The sequence below is a fragment of the Lactuca serriola genome, chromosome 8 (genome assembly GCF_051521515.1).
Source record: "Lactuca serriola cultivar US96UC23 chromosome 8, Lser_US96UC23_V15, whole genome shotgun sequence".
In the NCBI taxonomy this organism is placed as follows: domain Eukaryota; kingdom Viridiplantae; phylum Streptophyta; class Magnoliopsida; order Asterales; family Asteraceae; genus Lactuca; species Lactuca serriola.
The window spans coordinates 240,138,790-240,149,352 of record NC_136415.1 but is presented as its reverse complement, the minus strand read 5'-3'; positions in this window follow the sequence as shown (position 1 = coordinate 240,149,352).

Below are 10,563 nucleotides of genomic sequence, written 5' to 3'. Positions count from 1 at the left end.
ATTTTTGGATTTTTAATTTTTCTGATTTTTCTTTGATTTTTGAATTTTTCTGATTTTTTTTAATTTTTAATTCTCCCCTAATATTTAAATTAGAAGAACACTATGAACAAACTTGACAAAAACAAAAATAATAGCTAACTTTAAGAGTGATTTGGGATCAAAGTTTTTAGACAGCCTTAATCCACTTATCGGTACCTTTCATCTTCACGTTTTTGTCTGGTCGATTGTCGGTATTGTGGTCCACTTAAACACGAAAAATTGTGACTAATTTAGGACATACTATTTGATACAAGACAAGGTGAATTTAAGTTCCTAGATATTATATCTGATCCTAAGTTCCTCGATACTATATCTTAAGGACCATTCAGCTGACGACGACCAGGGATATTGATGTCCACCTAAATTGAGCAGCAAGATCTATAAACAATCTATATGAGTTCAATTTTAAGTGTACTGGAACGTGTTTCCCGCTTCCTGATATGCCCCAACCTTCAAGAACTTCCAGAGTACTCCTTCCTGATATGCCACAACCATTCAGAGAGAGGATAGATTCAAAATTCTATTACTTATTACTTCAGAGGGATTGAGAAGAAGAAGGTTGCATATGCTGTGTACCAGGTCGGATTAGAAGTCACACAAAGGAGACAACATATGGCTAACAGATGAGAGGAATTTCATATATATAACTTGCAGAGAAATAGAGTTGCATATGTTGTGTACCAGGTCGGATTTGAGGTCACGCAAAGGAGACAACATATGACTAACAGATAGAAAGAAAGAAAACAATTTTCTACAGACCTAATTTATCGGAATTTACCAGTCGCCCCATCCAACCAGAATTGAGGACAAAATCCGCACATCGAGGAAAAGTTAAGTCACGGTTCCAAGTACGGGTTCAATTAATGTGACGGGTAGATTCCCATATATATCTCCCTGCTCAACCTATCTGAGCGTCGTATTGTCAGGCTGAACGGCTCTAACTAGGTCAAAATTTGTCAAGTCTATAAATTTCCTAAGTTCAACTCTGCCTAGTCAAGTCCATTTAGAATCTTTCGTGCCTACCGACGCATCAAGTCAGAGCATAGACCCTTCAACTTTGGGTACGTTACACAGACTCAGGTTGCCTGTTAACACTTGATAATATCACTTCCCAAAACATCTCCCTCAAGCACATTTCATTTACACCATATATATATATATATATATATATATATATATATATATATATATATTTAAATTTTCTAATTTTTGTTTTGTTTTTATTTCTCCCCCTAAATTTGTGCATAGGAGAGAAACGAAAATAAATGCGCAAATTTAAACTATCCTAAAACAAAAATTAGTCTTTAAAGCGAATCAGCTTAAGAAAAACGTAGGAGTATAGAGAAGAAAATGCAGACCGTAATTCACCGATTGACTCTGCATTCAGAAGGTCTGAGAACAGCAAGCATAATCTCAGAACAGATCCGAAAATTCTTCATATCATTAAGCACTAACCCCATGACTGATCCCTTCCTTTCTTCCCTTCCCGCAAAGCACACATACTCTCAAATAATGTTCTGAGTGTTGTACAGTTAAGAGATGTCCCCAATCATATTCCAGGAGCAGCCACTGCCAACAAACCGAAGTCTGATGATATGCCTCCAAAGCTGTTCTAGCACAGAGCTGGATCAGTTGGTCTTTGGAACCCAGTCCATTTTGAAACTGGGTCGACCTATGTCATCCTTGCACAATACTCTCTCCCATGACATTACCTGCTTATCACAAACAGAAGATGTAGAAATATCAGAATCGTTAGTTGATTTGGGAGATTCAACCTTTGGTACCCATTTGTAGTTGGGTTTAACCCATTTCTTTTTCGATCCGATGGGTGCCTCAGTACTTGCTTTTGATCTTGATGTCGGCCGTTGAGATGACTTTGATTTTGGCTTCACGGGAGCATCTCTTAGATTGGACTTCTTGGCCGACATTCCCTTCTTGCCCTTGGGATTCTGATTCTTGTCCTTTGGAGTTTGATTCTTGATCTTCATGGCATTCCAGTCGGCATTGTCTGAACGTGACCTTGAGGGGTTTCTTTTGAAGTGTCTCCTTCTTGGCGCGTTCTGCCAGCCTTGTGCATAGTAAGGAACGTATGCGCGATTTGGACAATTTCGGGCAATGTGACCAGGTGTTCCACAGTGAAAACAAGTCTTTTTCTTCACTGGGAAATTGTTTCTTCCTGCCCCTGGTGGCGTATCTTTGCCTTGTCTCTGATTTTTCCCACATGCATAATTGCAGGAGGCACTCTGTTTCGCTGGAATTGGTGGCCTGTATATCTCAACGGCAGGTTGATCAGAAGCAGTTGAGTTCGAAGCAACCGATTCAGAGTTCAAGGAGATGTTGGTTTGTTCAATGGTTTTCTCTTTTTTCTCATCTTCTGCCACTTTACCTGCACATGAAGCAGAAACATTAGTATTTTCAACCTGAATACCTCCTAACACAAATCCAGCTCGTTTTCCATATTGAAGATGTGCCTCCCTGTCAATTTCATCCTGTGTCATAGGGATGGATGTGTATTTATGATTATAAGGAGGAGGTATACTATCATACCCTAGACCCTTGTTTTGATTTTCTTTGAATTTTAATTGGGGTTCATATAAGGACTCGACTGTCTGACTTGACGCAGTATAATTTTTGAAACTGACATCTATTTTTCCACACTTAATTTTCAATGCGTCAAGTTCTTCAGTTACAGCAGCAAGTTGTCTCTTAATAGTCATAATTTTCACACTTGTTGCTATACTCTTCCTGAAGCTTCCTAAAGTCTTTGGTTTTTGCTTCTAATTCAGCCTTCAGAGGTTTCTGTCCTTTCCTGAGTTGATATCCTTCATATCTCAGGTCCTGAACTTCTCTTTTAAATAAATCAATTTGTTCCCGAAGAAATTTAATCGTGGCTTCACAAGCTGGAGTACATGTAACTTCAGTGACCGGAATGTTTTCAGAACTCATTGTTTCTCTACACTTCAAAGCATCAAGTTCTTGAATTACATCAGCAAGACTAAGATGATTGAGATCTTTTGTCTTTTTGATGATAACCACATTCATATCCCACGATTTTGGAAGTGAATTCAATAGCTTTTTGTTTATCTCAGATTTGGACAAGAAGATCCCAACTATATTCATCTCAGTAGTGAGTGTAGTAAATCGCTGTAACTGAGTTTCGAGGGTTTCTCCAGGGATATAATCGAACATGTTGAAATTTTGTCTTAAAATCTCCTGACGACTCTCTTTCATGTTTTCAATTTCCTCGTAAACTTCAAAAACTATTAAAAGCACAACTACAAGTTAAAAGTCAAACTTAAATTTAAAAATGCCCTTTGACTATAAACCTCAAAAGTCAACTTTAAAAGTCAAAATTAAAAGGTCAAACTCAAAAGTCAAACCAAAAAGCAAAATTTGAAAATTTAAAAGTCAAACGAGAATGTCAAAGTTCAAAGTCAAAGTTCAAAGTCAAAGGTCAAACTTTAAAAGTCAAAATCAAAATTTTAAGTAAAAAGTCAAAAATAAAAATTTAAAATTTAAAAACTAAAATTTTGGTTGAAAATGGAGCTTAAAAATAAAAGAAATTGATTTTTGGGCAAAAAGTGTAAAAAATGCGAAATTTGCTGCGACTGGGAGAGGTTAAGTTTAATATTTCGGTGGATTGAAAAAAATGTTCAGTTTTGGCGAATTGGCTAAGCGCTTGCTTTGTGAGCAAGAGGTCGCGGGTTCGATCCCCGTCTCCCTCTAACTTCGCGTCCTTTATTTTTGTTAAAGCGCTGAACGAATAAGAATTACTGCTGAATGAGACGAGGTGGCTGTTGAGCGCTGAATTCCCTAGCCGTCCAAGCCGAGCTGCACACAATCGATCCGCAAGCTGCCGAGCTGAGCCGTTCTCCAAGCCGAGACAGCAAACAGCCGCCGTAAACCGCCGGCCGCAAACTCCGGCGACCGGTTTCCGGCCGTAAACTCCGGCAACGTGTTTCCGGCCGTAAAATCCGGCCATAAACTCGTTTCCGGCCGTAAACTCTGGACCGTAAGCCCTTCAAAGACCATAAACTCTCCAGAAATCGTTGTTCTTGACGAAAAACAGCGTTTTTTCACCCTTTTTGCTCCAAAACTCGATCAAAAACTCGTTTTTACAAAAAACGCGAAGAACAAACCCCCCCTTAATTTTTCGAGATCTATCCAAAAATGCAAGAATATTTTCAAAACAAGATCAAATAAGCTCCAGATCTGAAAAAAATGATTGATACAACCAAGCTCTGATACCAATTGTAAGTCCCTAATTTGCCCGTGTATCAATCAGATTCGTTTGATGGTGCGGAATCTCAATCAAACGTATGATTTCAGATCAAATAGAAGAGAAGGAGAAGAAGAAGAATATGAATCTTCAATGTATTGAATAGATTGGAATGATGTTCCTTTACATGAGATTCACACACACACACACACATAAGCTCCTGTTTCTCTCTATTCAGTTCATCAATCACTACTCCTCACCCCTAACACCTATATATATATATATATATATATATATATATATATATATATATATATATATATATATATATATATACAATGGAATATGGGCCGGATAACATGGGCCGTAAATGGGTTTACGGTCGTAAACCTGTTTACGGCCGTAAACTTTGTTTACGGCCGTAAACTTTGTTTATGGTCGTAAACACACTTCCTGACCGTAAACTCATAGAATATTACAGAAAATTACAATCTCCTAGAAAAGCAATGTATAAACCATATTTTTGACCCAACATATATATATATATATATATATATATATATATATATATATATATATATATATATATATATATATTATTAACTTATAATATTATAAAGTATAAGGGTTGAATTTTAACTTTTAAAATTCTAAGGGTTGGAAATAAAGTTTTAATCAAGACTTTACTCGTTCCAAAACTTGAGGGCAAGTTTTGTAAACTTTCAAAACATTTCATTTCTTATAACTTATGAATTAATTGAGTAATAAAAATGAAGACTCTTCATTTGTTTTTATAACTCTTGTGTTCTTTTAATGGCTTTAATAATAGTATGACTTTTGGTTTTCCATAACTTGAGGACAAGTTATGGACTCCATTAAAACACATTATGATCATGAATTAAACTACCATGAAGGTTACAAGCAATTCCTATGATTATCTAATCTTCATAAGTTCAAGAACATAAATATGAACACTTTCAAGAATAAAAAATTACACTTAAAAACTTGTAATTTTGATCATTGCCATTGTAAATGGATTAGCATAAACATTACACCATCTAAAACATGTTTTTAAGTAGCAAAACAGTTTAGGGTAATGTTTCTAGTCCATTTCCAGCAACAAATGTCAAAATTCTGAAAACTACAGCCTCTACTCGTCGAGTGCAAGAACATACTCGGCGAGTAGCTTGCATTTGTTCATGGACTCGTCGAGTCCCCCCATGGACTCGGTGAGTTCATACGAACAGAAAATAGAAAAATGATTTTTTCAAGCAGTTTGCACAAAAAATCAACAAACAAGCCTAGGCTCTGATACCACTGATGGGTTTTGAGCATTCTAACACTTCCTAAGTGTACATGCAACCCTAATAACCTTGGATCTATGTTTGTCTAATTATCATGCAAAATTGAATTCCAAGGTTATTTTCCTATCTAGCATACATGGGGAACATTTTTAACTTGAATGAAAGATAGAATAACTTACCATGTTGTTGATTCTGATCCTTGAAACCTTGTGAGCCTAGCACCCAAAGTATGATGCCTTAAATGCTTCACACAACACCAAATGCAAAGGAGTAAACTTTGAGAGAATACACACACTTGAAAAATCAGCCTAGCCCTCACTTGTACTTGTGTAGCCGATTTTCTGGAGAATGGGTTCCTTATATAGTGTTGACACATCTAGGGTTACACCATGTAAACCCTAATGTGTCATGACTTTTCATTTCCATGACCCATGGGTTTGTAACTCCCATGGAGCATCCATGGAGCATCCTATGGGTTTAACCCAACTTGATAATCCATGGAGCCTCTTAGCCCACTATATAAGTTATGGATGATGTACACAATCAACCCATATATTTAATTAGTTATCTTTTGATCACTTAATTAATTCTAAATTAATTCTTGATCAAACTAATTAAATAATACTATTAATATATTAGAACTTATAATATATTAATAAACCACAAGTTTTATTTCTCTCATTTAGTCTATCCAATTGCATGGTGCCATGCAACCCATATGGACTATGTCGGGTCGGGTCAAGTACATACTAGAAATAGTTATGGACTTAGACACCTTATCCAACAGTATTTACACTATATTGTTTGATAACTCACCCTATTCTAACTCTTGGGTCCTTGATACAGGTTGTGGTATTCACATATGTTCTGATTTGTAGGGACTAAGAAGAAGTGAGAATGTGGAGCATGGGAATATAAACCTGATCATGGGGAATAGGAAAGCTTCACATTTCACCAAGATTGGAGTTTATTCTTTGTTGCTAAGTAGTGGGTTAGTGTTAGATTTGAATAAGTGTTGTTACTCGTCTGAAATGGCGAGAAATATTATTTCGTTTCATGGTTTGTACATATAAGGGTTTACCTTTTCATTTGATAAGGAATGTGGTGGTATTAATGCTTTCTTTAATAATGTTCTTTATTTTAAAACATTACCTTGTGATGGTGTTCATGAAACTGTATGGGTTGTTCATGAAACTATAAGGTGTGATTGGTTGCAAAGGGTTTTTTCTAAAATCCGGGAGTTGATTATGATGAGACCTTTTCACCAGTAGCGAAGACAAAGGCTATTAGGGTTATGTTAGCCATTGCTGCATTTAATGATTATGAAATATGGCAAATGGATGTCAAAACCGCTTTCCTTAATGAAAAGTTGGCTAAGGATGTTTACGAGTCAGCCAGAGGGTTTTGTCAGTATAGAGTACCCTAATAGAGTGTGTAAGCTTGAGAAATCCATCTATGGATTAAAACATGCACCTCATAGATGGAATCTTTGTTTTGATGAGAAAGTCAATGAGTTTGGATTTTCTAGGAGTGAAGATGAATCTTGTATATATGTTATGGCTAGTGGGAGTATAGTTAGCTTTTTGGTACTGTATGTGGATGACATACTACTTATACCCTCCTGGTCTGATGAAAGACCATTTTACCCCTCCCTGGAGATCCAGACACATCGACAGAGAATACCATTTCATCAGACATCGAATATAAGAAGGACTCCTCGTGGCAAAGAGGGTATCATCAGATGAGAACCAAGCAGATCCCCTCACGAAGGGACTGGGTAGGGTTAAGCATCTCCAGCATGTGAGGCACATAGGGATGAAGATGATATTAGTTTTAGTAATTAGATAACTTTGAAATGTGTAAAGTGTAATTGAAATTTGATGATGAATCAAATTTGTTGTTTATTTATGTGTAAAGTGTTCCTATCTTTTGTCAATCGTTTACTATCGTTTCATTTTGCATGTTTTGACTTCCAGAATAATTATGTTATGGTATTTCATATTATTCAAATTCTCCACAGTCGGTCATATGTCGGAAGTAAATATGAATCTAGACTGTCATGAAGTTGGTTGAAGATGTCTAAGATGTTGGACATAGTAAAGTGTTGCTACAACACTCATTAGTGCTCATAAGTTCTGAGTATTGGATTCAACCCACACTCACTTGTATCACTTCATGGAATTTATCTTGAGTGATCGTGAGACGGTAATATCATATAAGTATTCAAACCTAGAGATACGAGTTGTTGCCTATGAGTTGATTATACATTGATTGTACAAAAATGCTTTGGTAACTCGATGTTATAAAACGTGCCTTTGTGTATGATTCTACAAGTAGTAGAACAAGCATATGAGTCGAAGTTTATCTATTCCTTCTTGGATTTGAAGCGATATCTGGGCCCCACGATGATTTTGTTGTGACCTATGTACCAGGCCCGGTCAGAACTAATTGATGTGTTCGATTAAGTTCTATGTAAAACAAATCGGAAATCAGGAAACAAACTGCTGGACAATAAGTAAGGGAATGTTCCATGTATTTGTCTGGCTGATATCCAGAACAGAGGATTATATGATCACTTACCTTAAATGGTGTATCATCATCATCATCTCAGTTCCGCGAGACCTTGAAAGAGCTACGATTGTTGATCGGTTCCTAAAGCCATTCTTGTAGTTATAGTTATTAGACTTATCTAAGTGGGAGACTGTTGGATTAGGTGTCTAAGTTCATAACCATTTTTGGAATGTACTTGACCCGGTTGGCATGGTCCATTTGGGTTCATGGCATTGCAACACTTGGATAGACCAATTGAGAAAAAGGACACTTAAGGTTTATTAACATATTATAAGTTCTAATATATTAATAATATTATTTAATTAGTATTGATCAAAGAATTAATTTGGAATTAATTAAGTGATCAAAAAGAGACTAATTAAATATATGGGGTTGATTGTGTAAATCATCTATTCTTGTATAGTGGGCTAATGATCCATGGTTTATATGAATTGGGCTAAACCTATATGTTGCTCCATGGATAGTCCATGGAGGTTATAAACCCATGGATGATGGAATATCAAAAGCTATGCACATTAGGGTTTACATGGTGTAACCCTACTTGTGACACAACTATATAAGGACCCTATGACTAGCAAAATTGGTACTACTAAGAAGAGAATAAGATGGATAGACAATTTTGAGTGATAAGTGAACTTCACTCAAGGTTATTCCAAGTGTTGTGGTGTTGTGTGAGACATTTGAGGCATCACACTTGAGGTGCTAGGCTCACAAGGTTCTCAAGGAATCCAAGCAACAACAAAGGTATGTTTTCTTACTACCTTCACGATTCAAGTTCCCCTTGCTATGTTAGATAGGTTAAGAACCTCGGAAATCAAAATTTCATGTATCTTAGTAAAACAAAGATCCAAGGTTTCTAGGGTTGCATGTACACCTTAGGAGTGTTAGAAAGCTCAAATCCCTTCAAAAAACATATATATATATATATATATATATATATATATATATATATATATATATATATATATATAGTAAATTACTGAAATCGTCCCTATGGTTTAGTCAAAATTGCATGTTTGGTCCCTATTTTTTTTTGCACTCGGATGGTCCCTGTGGTTTTATTTTGTTGCGTTTTTCGTCCCTATGGTTTGGTCAAAGTTACACGTTTGGTCCCTAAATTTATGTATGTAAGGGACGCAAAACGCAACAAAATCAAACTACACGGACGATCCGAGTGCAAAAAAAAAGTTAGGAACCAAACGTGCAATTTTTACCAAACCATAGGGACGATTTCAGTAATTTAATCATATATATATATATATATATATATATATATAATACTATTGTAAAAAGATTACGACTTTAATCCAATGTAAAGAGTAATTATTATATATAATAAAAACCAAGTGCCTATGAATAATATACTTCTCTCTTTTAGATTATAGATACAATAATTTTGGTTTTAGACTTTGACCATAACATTTTTGTATTTTGGCATGTTAGATCCTTATATCTAAAATAAATTACAAAATATGTCCTTTTAATTTACAGAAAAAGACTATGTATTTTTTACATGAATATCCCATGTGTTAAAATAGTATACTCTTTGGGTTCGAGACTTTGGTCCCCATGTAGAAACTAAATTACAAAATTGTCTTTGTAATTTACAAAAAGGTCCCTATGCAGAATTTTTTCTATGGTAAATGGTCAATGTGTTTAAAAATTAAAAAATGCTGCAAGCCTAATAAAAAAATCATAAATTACCCCCTGAAAATAGATATAAGTAGACTCCTGCCCTATGTCCCCTGCGAAGTGAGGAGTGGCAAGTTTTAGTTATATATAAGCTGAAAATGAGAAATAAAATTGACATCTTTGAGTGAATTCCATTAATTATGTATGCTTTCTTTTCAAAGGATATCACTTTTAACATGTTTCATATTAACACTCAAATTTCATTTTATTCCAATTTTGGTTTTCAACTTCACTTCAGATGATACGAGTATATGGGATAGGTATCCAGTAGTAGCTATTAGGTATCAAGAAAAGGCTATCAGTCCAAAAAATTGTCGCATCAGTGCAACTTCAGCTCCACTACATCTCAACTACCACATCACAAACCTATGAAATACTTTCCACTCACCGTACCATATATATATATATATATATATATATATATATATATATATATGATCTAAGAAAGAGAGGGAAAGAAGAAAGAGAGGTTCCATGATGCTTCTTAAGTTACCTTACTCCACAACACTTACTCCATTTGTGGTAGTTTTCACATGTGGGATACCATTGAATGCTACCTTTCCGGGTTCCTATAAGCACCTATACTGGATAGCCTAAGAACATGTCAATGCATGTGCATGTGGTATTGCTTTGTATGTGGTTGTAACATCCATAAAAGTCACAACAATTTTAAACTTTTCAAAACAACCCATTTACTAAAAAAAGTGTTTACAAAACCATTGTTTCCAAAACATTATT